Below are 11,980 nucleotides of genomic sequence, written 5' to 3'. Positions count from 1 at the left end.
ATCTTGGGGGTTACTCAAACCAAGGGCTCTTTATTTGAGTCAATGACTCGGCTTCTTGAGTCAGGGACTCGGCTTCTTGAGCCGGGGACTCTGGGGACTTACATATGCATACATATATTGTGGTGTGTTTGGGTGTGCTATTTTCATGATATGTATATTGTAGTTTCGCTAGGCGGATTAGTATGCATATGAGTCTTAATGGCAAAGAACATATGTACTTGGATGTACATGGGTATTCTTAATGTTCGGATATAAGTAATGCAGTGTCTTGGGAGTAGGTAGGCAGAATGCTATTTGTTTATGAGCAAGACGTGCTTGCATATTAGAGTTTCACTATAGTGCTCGCATGATCAACTAACGTTCAAGGGCACAAGCCGTAATGCCCTGGAATTCGATATTACCTGTATTCGGAGAATGATGGTATCTTTGTATTGAAGAGCAAAGTGTCATTGTTCTAAGCTTGATGTACTTAGATGTTTATGCTACTGGATTGGGTAATGCAGTGTCATGGGAGTAGGTAGACAGAATGTTGTTGGTTCTTCAGCAAGACGTACTTGCATATTAGAGTTTCACTCTAGTGCTCGCATAGGCATGAATCCGTAATGCCCTAAGGCACGGTGTTATCTATATTTCGCAACGCTGGGTCTTTGAACAATTGAGTTACCAAACATAAAAGTATTATTGTAGGTGGGTCTGTATGTAGGGGCATCCAAAGGATTGGAACCTCTCTATATATGTTCCTAGCTGCGTAGTATGCTTTAAACATTTTCTTAATAGTCGGTGTTTACTGTATCAGCTACAGGTGTTCTTAAAAGACAAAAGTTTATAAAAATGGGTAGCTTTTATAGTGTACATAAGACTAAAAGGAAAAAGTTGGTTCTTTACAAAAACTCAGTCAGTTTAATATCACTGAGGTCTCGGTATGTTTTATACTGAGACGGTGAACTCATAATTTAAACTCACAACCGTGCAAACATTAATGCTTTGGTTGCAAGTTTTGCGGATAAGATAGTGACTCGTCCACCTAGTATATGGGATGCTATGATTGGAGTATATCGCGACAGTCACAAGTCTCGGACTCATGGGTAGTCCGTATTTTGGGTATTTTGTTTATGACTCGTATCCTACGTGGTACATGTATTTGTTGAGCCTGTATTTTAGTATGTAATTATAGTAATATGTTTTATGAGTCTTAAACAGATAGACATGTAAATAGCTCTTCTTGTTGTATAACAGATGTGTTTATATATATATATATATATATATATATATATATATATATATATTCTGCTTATGATATGTGTTTCGCTACACATTGATTATGATTTCCACTACATAGATGTAACTCTGATAATCAGGTACATGCTATAGGATGTGTACCGTATGTTGGCTGAGCGACAAGTAGTCATGCCACTATGAGGATCCATTTGTATTTTTAAAAGATTAATGAAAATAATTATTGACTTCTAATTTTAACCAAATGTGTGTGTTTGTGTGCAAACAGATATCTTAAATGCGGAATTTAAATAAGACAAGATATTTGTTACGAAGTGGAAACTCTGTGAAGAGAAAAACCACTCCGGGACAGCCAAACCCAGGAAATCAACTGTCCAAAAACAAAGCTAGTTTCAAGACACTCGTACTCACATACCCTTATGCAGTAGTCATACCTCTAACTCTGACACGAAGCCCATTGTGAACGCTTCCTAACTAGATCTTCCACCTGAAGGAATTTTCAATGGATTCCTTTACCTTAGGGTCGACCCCTAAGATAGACTTCACACGAACAGTTGAGCACATATCGGCAACGGCTTGAGAGCTAGCGAATCTTCGATTTTCCGTAAACACCCTCTTAAAGCACTATGGAATTCACTGTTGAATTATGTACAAAACACAAGCCTAGAGCCCTCTATTTATAGGCTTACAAGAACCTAAAACTGCTGAGATTCGGGCTCTGGCTGGTGAGCGTCTGGACGGAAGTTAGCCACATCTGGGCGATTTTCTGCGATATCCTTTCAGAAACAGCGTAATTCTATCTTTATCAGGTTCATGTCTAGACGGCTTGACTAAGCGTCCGGACGGTTTTCGCTAAAATCCTTTCCACATTCGTACAGAACTCTGGAATATTCTGAAATACTAGACATCGTCTGGACGTGTTGCCACATCGTCCGGATTGCTTGCAGAGACTTCCCAAACAGTGTCGACTTTTGAAATCCAACTCCTTGTTGAATACTAATTGACCTAGTGTTCGGACAGTGTTGCTCTGACGTCCAGACGTCTTCATTGTTATCTGCTGGACACCGAGGGGCGTCCGGACGCCTTCAAAGGCCCGTCCGAACGGTTGCACAGGAATTGGCTGTTTTTGTCTTGGATTTTGCAATGACTCTTCATGGACATCTTTTAGAAGCTTGTGATCAGATACTTTCTTTGATTTGAACATTGTCTGAATGCATGAAGATTCTGAATTGAAAACCGACCATCCTGTTAAATTGCAACCATTACATAAAGTGTTTTTGTTTATCCAGAATGTAGCCAATATAAAATTCTAACAAACTCCCCATTTGGCCATTCTGGGACAAAAACATTTGACCGGTTTGGAAATACATTCCCGATCTAAAAACCAAAAAATACTCCCCCTTTTTGTCACACAATGACAAAGGGTAAACAGAGAATTAATTAAAACCGTAAGTGTTTTGATAATTACATTAAAATGTCAGCACAAATTTAAAATTGTTTACATACAATCAAACAACAAAAAGAACAATAAAATAAAAAATCAGTCATCATCATCAGGCTTGGGGTGATGGTACTGCAGGCACTCCCTGTTGTCAATCTGACATTGTTCAACACGCTCTCCAATAAGATTAACTTCACGCTGGAGAGGTCCCATGGATGACATCAGCTGAGTAAATGCAGCCTCTATATCAAAAGTAGGGGGCACAGCCTGGGATGATGATGCAGCTGCTGGTGGAGGAACTGGTGGAGGCTGAGGAACACCACCTTGAGCCTCGTGCTACAACTGAGCATTAGACTTCATGAGAGTCTGTATGCCAAAGGGATCTGGAATCTGTGAGTGGGGCTCAGAGTCTGAAATATCTGTCACGACCTGAAGACAGATTTGAGTGATCAAACACCCAAAAGACAGACTCGTGTTCTTCTCATCGCGAACCTCGAGCATAGTGTACAATATGTGCTTGCACAGGCAAAAAGGAGTCTGCATCACTATGGCATAAAGAAGGGTAGCCTTCTTAAGAGTACGCTCACTCCGACGAGCTTGAGGCCAAATGTTTGTCATAACCACCTTTACTAAAAATCGGTGCATAGGAGCAAAAGCACTGATGTTGATCTGGGAGTGGGACTTGTCTTCTCTTTGTGGTCTCGTCCCAAAGAAATCATGAAGAAAGTCAATGATGGGTGTCTCATCACCAGCAGGGAAAGGAACGCCTGAGACTGGGAGAACAGGGACCCCAATCACTGAACTGATAAGCTAGGGGTCAATCAGAATTGTCTAGCCTTTGAACATAGTCTGCATGATCAGTCATTGGTCATCGTCCTGAATGACGATCATGTGGCCATAAAATTCCTGTACCAATTTGGGAAAAGCCGGGTAGGCATAGTTGTACAGATACTCCCAGTTGTTCTCCAGAAGCATCTGAGCGATGGGAAGCAACACTAAAGATCTCTTAGATCGGCGCGGAGAAGATTCCGCTCTGATAGGACCTCTCGTGAGTGCATGCGGTGCAACCTGTTTGCAACTGACTCTTTAGTTCTCTGCCTGACTCGGGGAGGAGAGTCGTCTGAAGACATAATTCCTGGACTAAAAACAATCACAAAAACAGATCTATGAAAGTATTAATATCTGTTAGTCTAAAAAATTTGGGCATTATAACGGTTATAAAATGGACTATCCCAAAAATTACAACAACAAGAAACACAACCCAAATAATTTCAAGAACCAAATATGCAAAATCTCAACTCAAATAATAAAGAATTTTGAGCAATACTACATATTAAACTAAAAATAATAGAAACCCAAAAACAAACTATTTTAAGCATAAAAACTTAAAATAATTTAGTAAAAGAGTATAAAAACATACCTGGGGTGGAGATAAATTGCAAAGATGACACGTGCACTTGAGAAGTACGCATAAAAAGTATAGGAAAAATGCATAAGACGACAAAAAGAACCAAAAGAGAGGAGAAAGTGACGTGCGGCGCCAAGGAGAATGCGATTTAACCCTACAGGGTTCACCGTCCAGACGGAACTTAAGTAACGTTCGGGCGGAATGCCACGTAAGAGATCGCAAAAACACGTCCGTCTTAGACAAGAAGAATAGACGTCCGGATGAATCCACCGTATCGTCTAGACAACCAGGAGCACCATCCAGACATTCCGAAATACACCGTCTAGACGCTTCACACAAAAAAATCTAAAAAAAAAGAAAGGAAAATGAGTAGAAAAATATTTCCCAAGAATTTCCAGAGCACGCATGTATATAACATTGATATCTCAGTTCAATTAGCATATCAACAATATCCCAATATATAATTGAGAGTTAAAATTCAATAAGCACAAACATTTCCCTGCAAAAAGACATTTTTCAATAGAAGACTTAACTCAAGCAATGCGTGTGTGTGTGAAGGCTTTCTCAAAAAGGTATGAATTTCACTGAATTGACCTAAATCACCTGAATTTTCTAGAGAAAAGAGAAAATAAATGTTAGATCAGTCAAAAGTCAAACTTTCTTTTACTAGGGCTTAACCACCCTCATCTGATACACTCCCCCTAAACTGCAACATTTTTTCTTTTACAAAGTCCTTTAGTGACAGTCTATTTCCGCAATGATTTGGTCACTGACTGTTTCTATAGGGACAATATCAAGAACAGATTTAGCAAGAAGTGGATCTTTTTCTATATCCGTTTTTATTCGATTGAATGCTTTTTATCACTTGGTGCTGCAACCTAGAAAGAAAGCCATAATTTATGAGTTTTAAGTTCAACTAGCGAGTTGGTCAATTTGACCATCTTAGCAAAAAATATATCTTTAAAAAAAAAAAAATCCAGAAGTTAAAAGTCAGAGGAGAGACAAAAATACCATAGGGGAGCCTTGGATAGTGCACATTTTTCATCGCAAGAGAAAAACAACTATCTAGTATGGATGCCACTGGGAAACTTCGCAGATATCAAGGAAAAACTCTTAGTTATATAAAGGCAAATGAATAAATGCATCAGAAACTGAGACATCAATTAAACATACATAAGATATCTAGAAACTTATATAATGGAACAACAAAGCTCTGCATCCTTTATCCAATCCCCCCCTTTTTTTTAATTATTATTTTAAAAGATAAAAAAAAAAACATGCTTCACAATGAAAAGGATAGTATTGACCAAGCATGTAAGGTAGAAACCAACCTGACCTCAGGGAGAGAGGTTTGAGAGTAACAAGATAGAAAAGCAACCGCTCGACGTGCTTTTACTATCATCCCTATTTAATACCTGCAGAATTTCCTCAAGACAACCCAAAAGGGAATATAGGGATATAAATGATGGTTCCAAAACAATATGCAAAGTTTTTATAAGATGCTAAAATAAAATAAACTATGCAAGTGTACTTGTCATGCTCTAGGATTTAGGAACCAAAATCCTAGGCATGTGTGACCTTACCTACTAGGTAGGTCTGCTCCCCCTCGGGGAGTGGGTGTCCTCGTCCTTATCCTGTCCTTCCTTCTTAAGCTGTAGTACCTGAAATCTGACCAGATCTTGCATGAAGGAACTGACGGAAGATGTTCCTTCATAGGAGATTTCCCTTCCTGCAGTCTTATGTTCTTCCATATACAGCTTCTTGGGGACCCAAGTCTTTTTTGCTTGAGTAGGCTTTTGCAGCTGCTGATGCTGTGGAACATGATTTCTAGGCGGAGATCTATGCTGCCTGAGAGACTTAGGTGGAGGACACTTAGGTCGTATATGATTGCTAACTCCACATTGGTGACACATGGGAGTTTTAGGAGCCTACCACTTTTTCTTCCTTTGAACATGCCAATGTGGGCAGTTAGGTCTGATGTGCCCTGCCTTGCCACAATGATGGCATGTGAGAGGCTTTCTTCTGATAGGAAGCTTGGCCGGAGGCTGAGGGATGATAGGAACTTCCCCTTCCATAACAGCTTTTCCCTTATCCACTCTTGGGGGTGGAGATTCAGGAATAACTGGCTTCATAAAAATGGTCTTGGAGATAGAAGGAGTATCAGAAATGGAAGGAGGAACATACCCGAGTCCGATCTTGTCAGTTGGGCACTTCTGAATGGAGAGCATGTGAGTGAGCTTCTCGTATGAAATTCTCTCTAGTTGCAACTGTTTCTCCAGTAGCCTCTCTTCTAAATCATTGATCTTTATGAGCATAGAGGTCTTCTCTGTCCAGAGGCTGTTAAGCTCTAGTACCTGTTGTTTGTATTTCTCCCTCAACTTTAGGAATTCAATATATTGAAGTTGATAGGCTGACTGCATATCTTCCTCTTCACTATTCTCAAAGTAGTAGGACTAAGAATCTTCCTTATCTTCATGTGGGGCCACGAAGGCTAGGAATTTTTCTTCCTCAAGAGTTTCTTCTTCCTTCTCAGACTCATTGCTGAGAGTTGCATTAAAGGATTTCCCTCTTTGTTTCTTCAAATTTGCACATTCAGTCCTGATGTCCCAAATCCTGAACATTCGAAGCACTGGGGACCCCTCGGATCTTTCTTCTCTGCTTCTTCTGTATCAGTTGTGTAGGGAGCCTTTCTTAGTCTTTCAGAGAACTTCTTGAATTTATTACTTTTTATGAATCGCTCGAAGTTCTTGGCTAACATTGCCACTGCATCTTCATCAATATCGGAGTCTTCGTCAGATGAGACTCTGGATTTCTTCTGGGATGCCTTAGATGCCTTAGATGCCTTAAGGGCAATTGTCTTTGTTTTTCTGACTGGGGGTAAGGAGTATTCATATGTCTGAAGAGATCCTACCAGCTCTTCAATCTTAATCTCCTTTAAATCTTTGCTTTCTTCTATAGTTGTCACCTTAATCCTGAAACGCTCAGGCAAAGATCTTAGTATCTTTCGGATGAGTTTTACATCCAAGATTTGCTTTCCAAGACTCACCATTGAGTTTCTTAGGCTGCTAATCTTAGTGTAGAACTCTCCGAAGGTCTCTTCTTCTAGCATCTTAATTTCTTCAAATTTAAAAATCAACATTTGAAGCTTGGCAGATTTCACCAGTTTTGTGCCTTCATATGTTGTTTCTAGAATTTGCCATGCATCTTTAGCAATTTCACAATTTGAAATTCTTGCGAATTCAGATGGTGAAAGTGCTTGACACAGTGCATGGAGGGCTTTATCATTGGAAAGTCTTGAGCTTGTTTGAAAAACAGTAATTTTGTCTGTTTCTTCTGGTTTAATCCAACCAGTTTCAACAATTTTCCAGACGTCAATAGATTTTAAAAAGAAGTACATTCGGGCTTTCCAATAGCCATAGTTCGTCCCATCAAATGGCAGAACAGAATTAAGATTTTGAGGCATAATAATCAGAAACAAAAGTCAAAATGATACACTCAAGAAATAAATCTAAAACAGAGTGTACCAAGCTCGGATACCAATTGAAAATAATTATTGACTTCTAATTTTAACCAAGTGTGTGTGTTTGTGTGCAAACAAATATCTTAAATGCGGAATTTAAATAAGACAAGATATTTGTTACGAAGTGAAAACTCTGTGAAGAGAAAAACCACTCTGGAGCAGCCAAACCCAGGAAATTCACTATCCAAAAACAAAGCTAGTTACAAGACACTCGTACTTACATACCCTTATGCAGTAGTCATACCTCTAACTCTGACACGAAGCCCATCGTGAACGCATCCTAACCAGATCTTCCATCTGAAGGGGTTTTTTATGGATTCCTTTATCTTAGGGCCAACCCCTAAGATAGACTTCACACGAATAGTTGAGCACACACTGGCAATGCCTTTAGAGCTAGTGAATCTTCGATTCTCCCTAAACACCCTCTCAAAGCACTATGGAATTCACTGTTGAATTCTGTACAAAACATAAGCCTAGGACCCTCTATTTATAGGCTTACAAGAAACCTAAAACTGTTGAGATTCGGGCTCTGGCTGGCGAGCGTTCGGACAGAAGTTAGCCACATCTAGACGGTTTTCAGCGATATCCTTTTAGAAATAACATAATTCTATCTTTATCAGGTTCAAGTCAGGACGGCTTGACTGAAAGTCCAGACGGTCTTCGCTAAAATCCTTTCCGCGTTCGAACGAAACTCTGCAATATTTTGAAATACTAGACATCATCTGGACGTGTTGCCACGTCATCCGGACGGCTTGCAGAGACTTCCCAAACAGTGTCGACTTCTGAAATCCAATTCCTTGTTGAATACTGATTGACCTAGCATTCGGATAGTGTTGCTCTGACGTCCGGACATCTTCATTGTTATCTGCTGGACACTGAGGGGCATCTTGACGCCTTCAAAGGCCCGTCCGGACGGTTGCACAGGAACCGGCTGTTTTTGTCTTGGATTTTGCAATGACTCTTCATGGATATCTTATAGAAGCTTGTGATCAGATACTTTCTTTGATTTGAACATTGTCTGAATACATGAAGATTCTGAATTGAAAACCGACCATCTTGTTAAATTGCAACCATTACATAAAAGTGTTTTTGTTTATCCAGAATGTAGCCAATATAAAATACTAACAATTAATGACTATGCAAATGATTTGTGTAAAAAAATAAAATAAAATTGGTCGTTACAGCAGATGGTATCAGAGCAGTTAGCTTTAAGGGGTTGTTAGGAAAAGCGGTTAGCTTTAAGGGGTTGTTAGGAAAAGCGGAAACCTAGAGTTATGTCAGAGTCTAAGTGCAACGAAGGAGCTGTAGGAGACTTTAAAAACTTCAATGAAGATAGGAAGTTAAAAATGTAATACCTCATATGCATTACATGGATTTTGTAATGCATATCATTTGATTTGCGTATGTTTATGTGGCATCCCTCAATTTTCACATTGTAGGTTAACTTCAATGTGATTGTGTAGTGTATGCCGCCTAAACGGGTAAGGGTTAAATAGGAACTCTTGTGTGTTGCATGATTAATTCCCATAATGCATCCATTATGGCTTGTGGTTTATGTGGCATAGTTTTATGAAAACACAACCATGCCGCCTAGACAACGCAGAGTTTCACTCTGCAATAAGGTAGAAGGGTCAAGGAATAGCTGTGGTGAAGCGCCTCCACCTTCACCTTCTTCACCTCCTCCTCCACCTCCTTCTGCTTCTCATCCTCCTCCTCCACCTATGCCCGATATGGCTCAGTTTCAAGCCTATCTCGTGCAATTTATGATGGGCACCATGACGAGTTGGATGGCTGCTAGGCCTAGACAGGGCGAGCGCCACGAAACCATCGGCCATACATTGCCCAGCACTTGCGGGCATGATCTGTATGTACTTGACAGAGGTACTGGACCTTCGACCACGGACCATTTGAGTGAGAAATGGTCACTACCATTGAGAGCTCTAGCTTCCTTTCTACCAAACAAAAAATCTTCTGGTTGTGGCTCTAGGCTCCTTGGGAAAGAGGATTCCCTCGTAGGCCACAACAACATCAGTGTTTCGCTGTGCGTCAAGTGTACACACTGGGTTCTGTATCCCCGAATTGGGGTTTTGATTTCAGTGTGGTAGACCTGGCCACTTCGAAAGGCAATGCCCCATGCCAACAGTTGTGAGACAGTGCAACATGCGTGGGAAGCTATACTCTGGGGTACGCTGTAAGAGATCTAGTGCATGCTTTACATGTGACTGAGAAGGCCATTTATCTAGAGAATGTCCAATAGTCACCGCTAGACTTCAAGGGTCTCAAGCGTGCAACCTTCAACCGGGACAAATGGTGCCAGTAAGAGGGTGCCCACTCTCACTAGTCAATGCTGAAGTCCGTCCAACCACCGCAAATGTTGCCGATGCTACCACAAGTATTATACCTCTATGTTGTAGCATGATGTGCATTTGGCTTTATTGAGTGTTATCCATTCTTGTCTCATATGCATCCATGTAGCTATGCATGATGAGCATTGAGCCTATCAAATGCGTGACCACTTGTATTGGTGGCGCTAAAACCTGTAGGAAAGGTCAGGACTGTTGTCCAATAATTGTGAAGAGAAGACTCTACCAGCAATGCTAGCAGTGTTATATGTGTAGGGCTTCAGTGTTAGCGCGGAGAGCTTCAGCGCTTGAGTGTTAAGCTCCTGTGTTGTGCAAGTAGGAATTTGGTGTTCAGCATGATGAGCTTCATTGTTTAGCATGTCGAGCTACGATATTAACTTGTTAGGGCTTTGATGTCATTCTGGAATAGATTGATGATCAAAGCGTAGAACGAACGTAGATTGTCGCAAGTTGGAAGTTATCTTTCGACTTCACGACAAATGATAGGGTTAAAGTTTTGCGGGTCTTGGATGCGAGCTACTTTGCTAATCCTCTTCGGGGTTCCACAATGATGAATGCCTGAGAGTGTTCGCTAGCGTGTTTGGCTTATACCTAAGCCGAGATCAAAGTTAAGTCCGAGTTAGGAACATTTTGGTGGTACTTCACTATCCGAATGTGTTTGCTATAGTCACGGTCTATGTGATTGTGCATAGACTATTGAGTGCTAAACCAAGCGGCAATCTAGGACGAGTGTTCCTTATTGAGAACTGATGACTTGGTCAGTCAACCCTAAGGACCTTCGGTATTCTTGGGGATTGACTTTCTTCTAAGATGCCATTGACTCTTGGTGCGTAAGAATGTGTGCCAAACTCAGCGACATGTATATGGTCTGACCATTACGATTTGGTGATGCCATTTGGATTGGCAAATACACCACTCGTATTTATGGACTTGATGAATCAAATATTCCATGAATGCTTAGACTTCTAAGTAGTAAAGTGTACCGATGACATAATAGTCCATTCGACTAATCGTGTCGAGCGTGAGCGACACTTAATGATCGTGTTAGTAGTAATTAAGAAAGGGATTCCTTGCCAAACTCATGAGAGGTGAGTTTTGGTTGAGGAAGGGTCCTTCTTGGCTCATGTAATGAACAAGAATGGGCTTGTAACCCGCACATTAGAACAAGAACACACAATTACACTTGTGCTTAGACTATCCATGAAAATTATGGGTATGTGGTTTGCGTAGATATATCACAATAGGGTCAGGATACGTCCTTCTGCAGCAAGGTAAGGATGTAGTCTATGCTACTTGTCAATTGTGGATCATGAGTAGCACTATCCCACTCATGATTTGAAGATGGTAGTAGTTGTTTATGCCCTACTATTTGGTAGGCAACGTCTCTATGGTGAAGTGTGTGGAATTCACACTTGCTACCCAAGTCTCAATGCACTCCTGTATCGAGAGACTAAAGTATGAGGCAGCTATGATGGCTTATTGTGTTAAGGAGATCTTGATGGCAAGATGTCTCGTCATGCAACTTAAGCCACTGTCACGACTAATGTACTAAGAAGGAAATCTCGTGTTGGCAGGATTGATTGTAAGTGTATTTGGAACAATGGCACAACAAATTGCAAAGATGCAAATCAATAAAGTGCCTCTCTTTCATGGAGTTGGGTAAGATACCTGCCATTGGTTGTGTCTACTTGCAATGATAGTTTACAACTACTGGCATGGCACTGTACGTAAAATCGTACAGGCGCGAATGTGGAATGACACTTGATTGATATGAAGTTGGTGTGGAGCGATTAGCAAGCTTTGAATTGGTGCATGATTCAAGAGGAAATTGCACTCATTCGAAGTGGATGTTCACTGCTTAGTGTTGACAAAAGCTATACGGATAAGCATTGTCGCGAATTCGGGTTCGTAGTTGATAACCTTGTATATCTCAAGGTGTCGCCAATACGGAGCATGTACGTTTTTGCAACAAAGAAGCACTTAATAATATATATATATATATTAGCGCTAAA

This window comes from Alnus glutinosa, chromosome 2 (assembly GCF_958979055.1).
Source record: "Alnus glutinosa chromosome 2, dhAlnGlut1.1, whole genome shotgun sequence".
NCBI lineage: Eukaryota > Viridiplantae > Streptophyta > Magnoliopsida > Fagales > Betulaceae > Alnus > Alnus glutinosa.
This window is presented reverse-complemented; position numbering follows the sequence as displayed.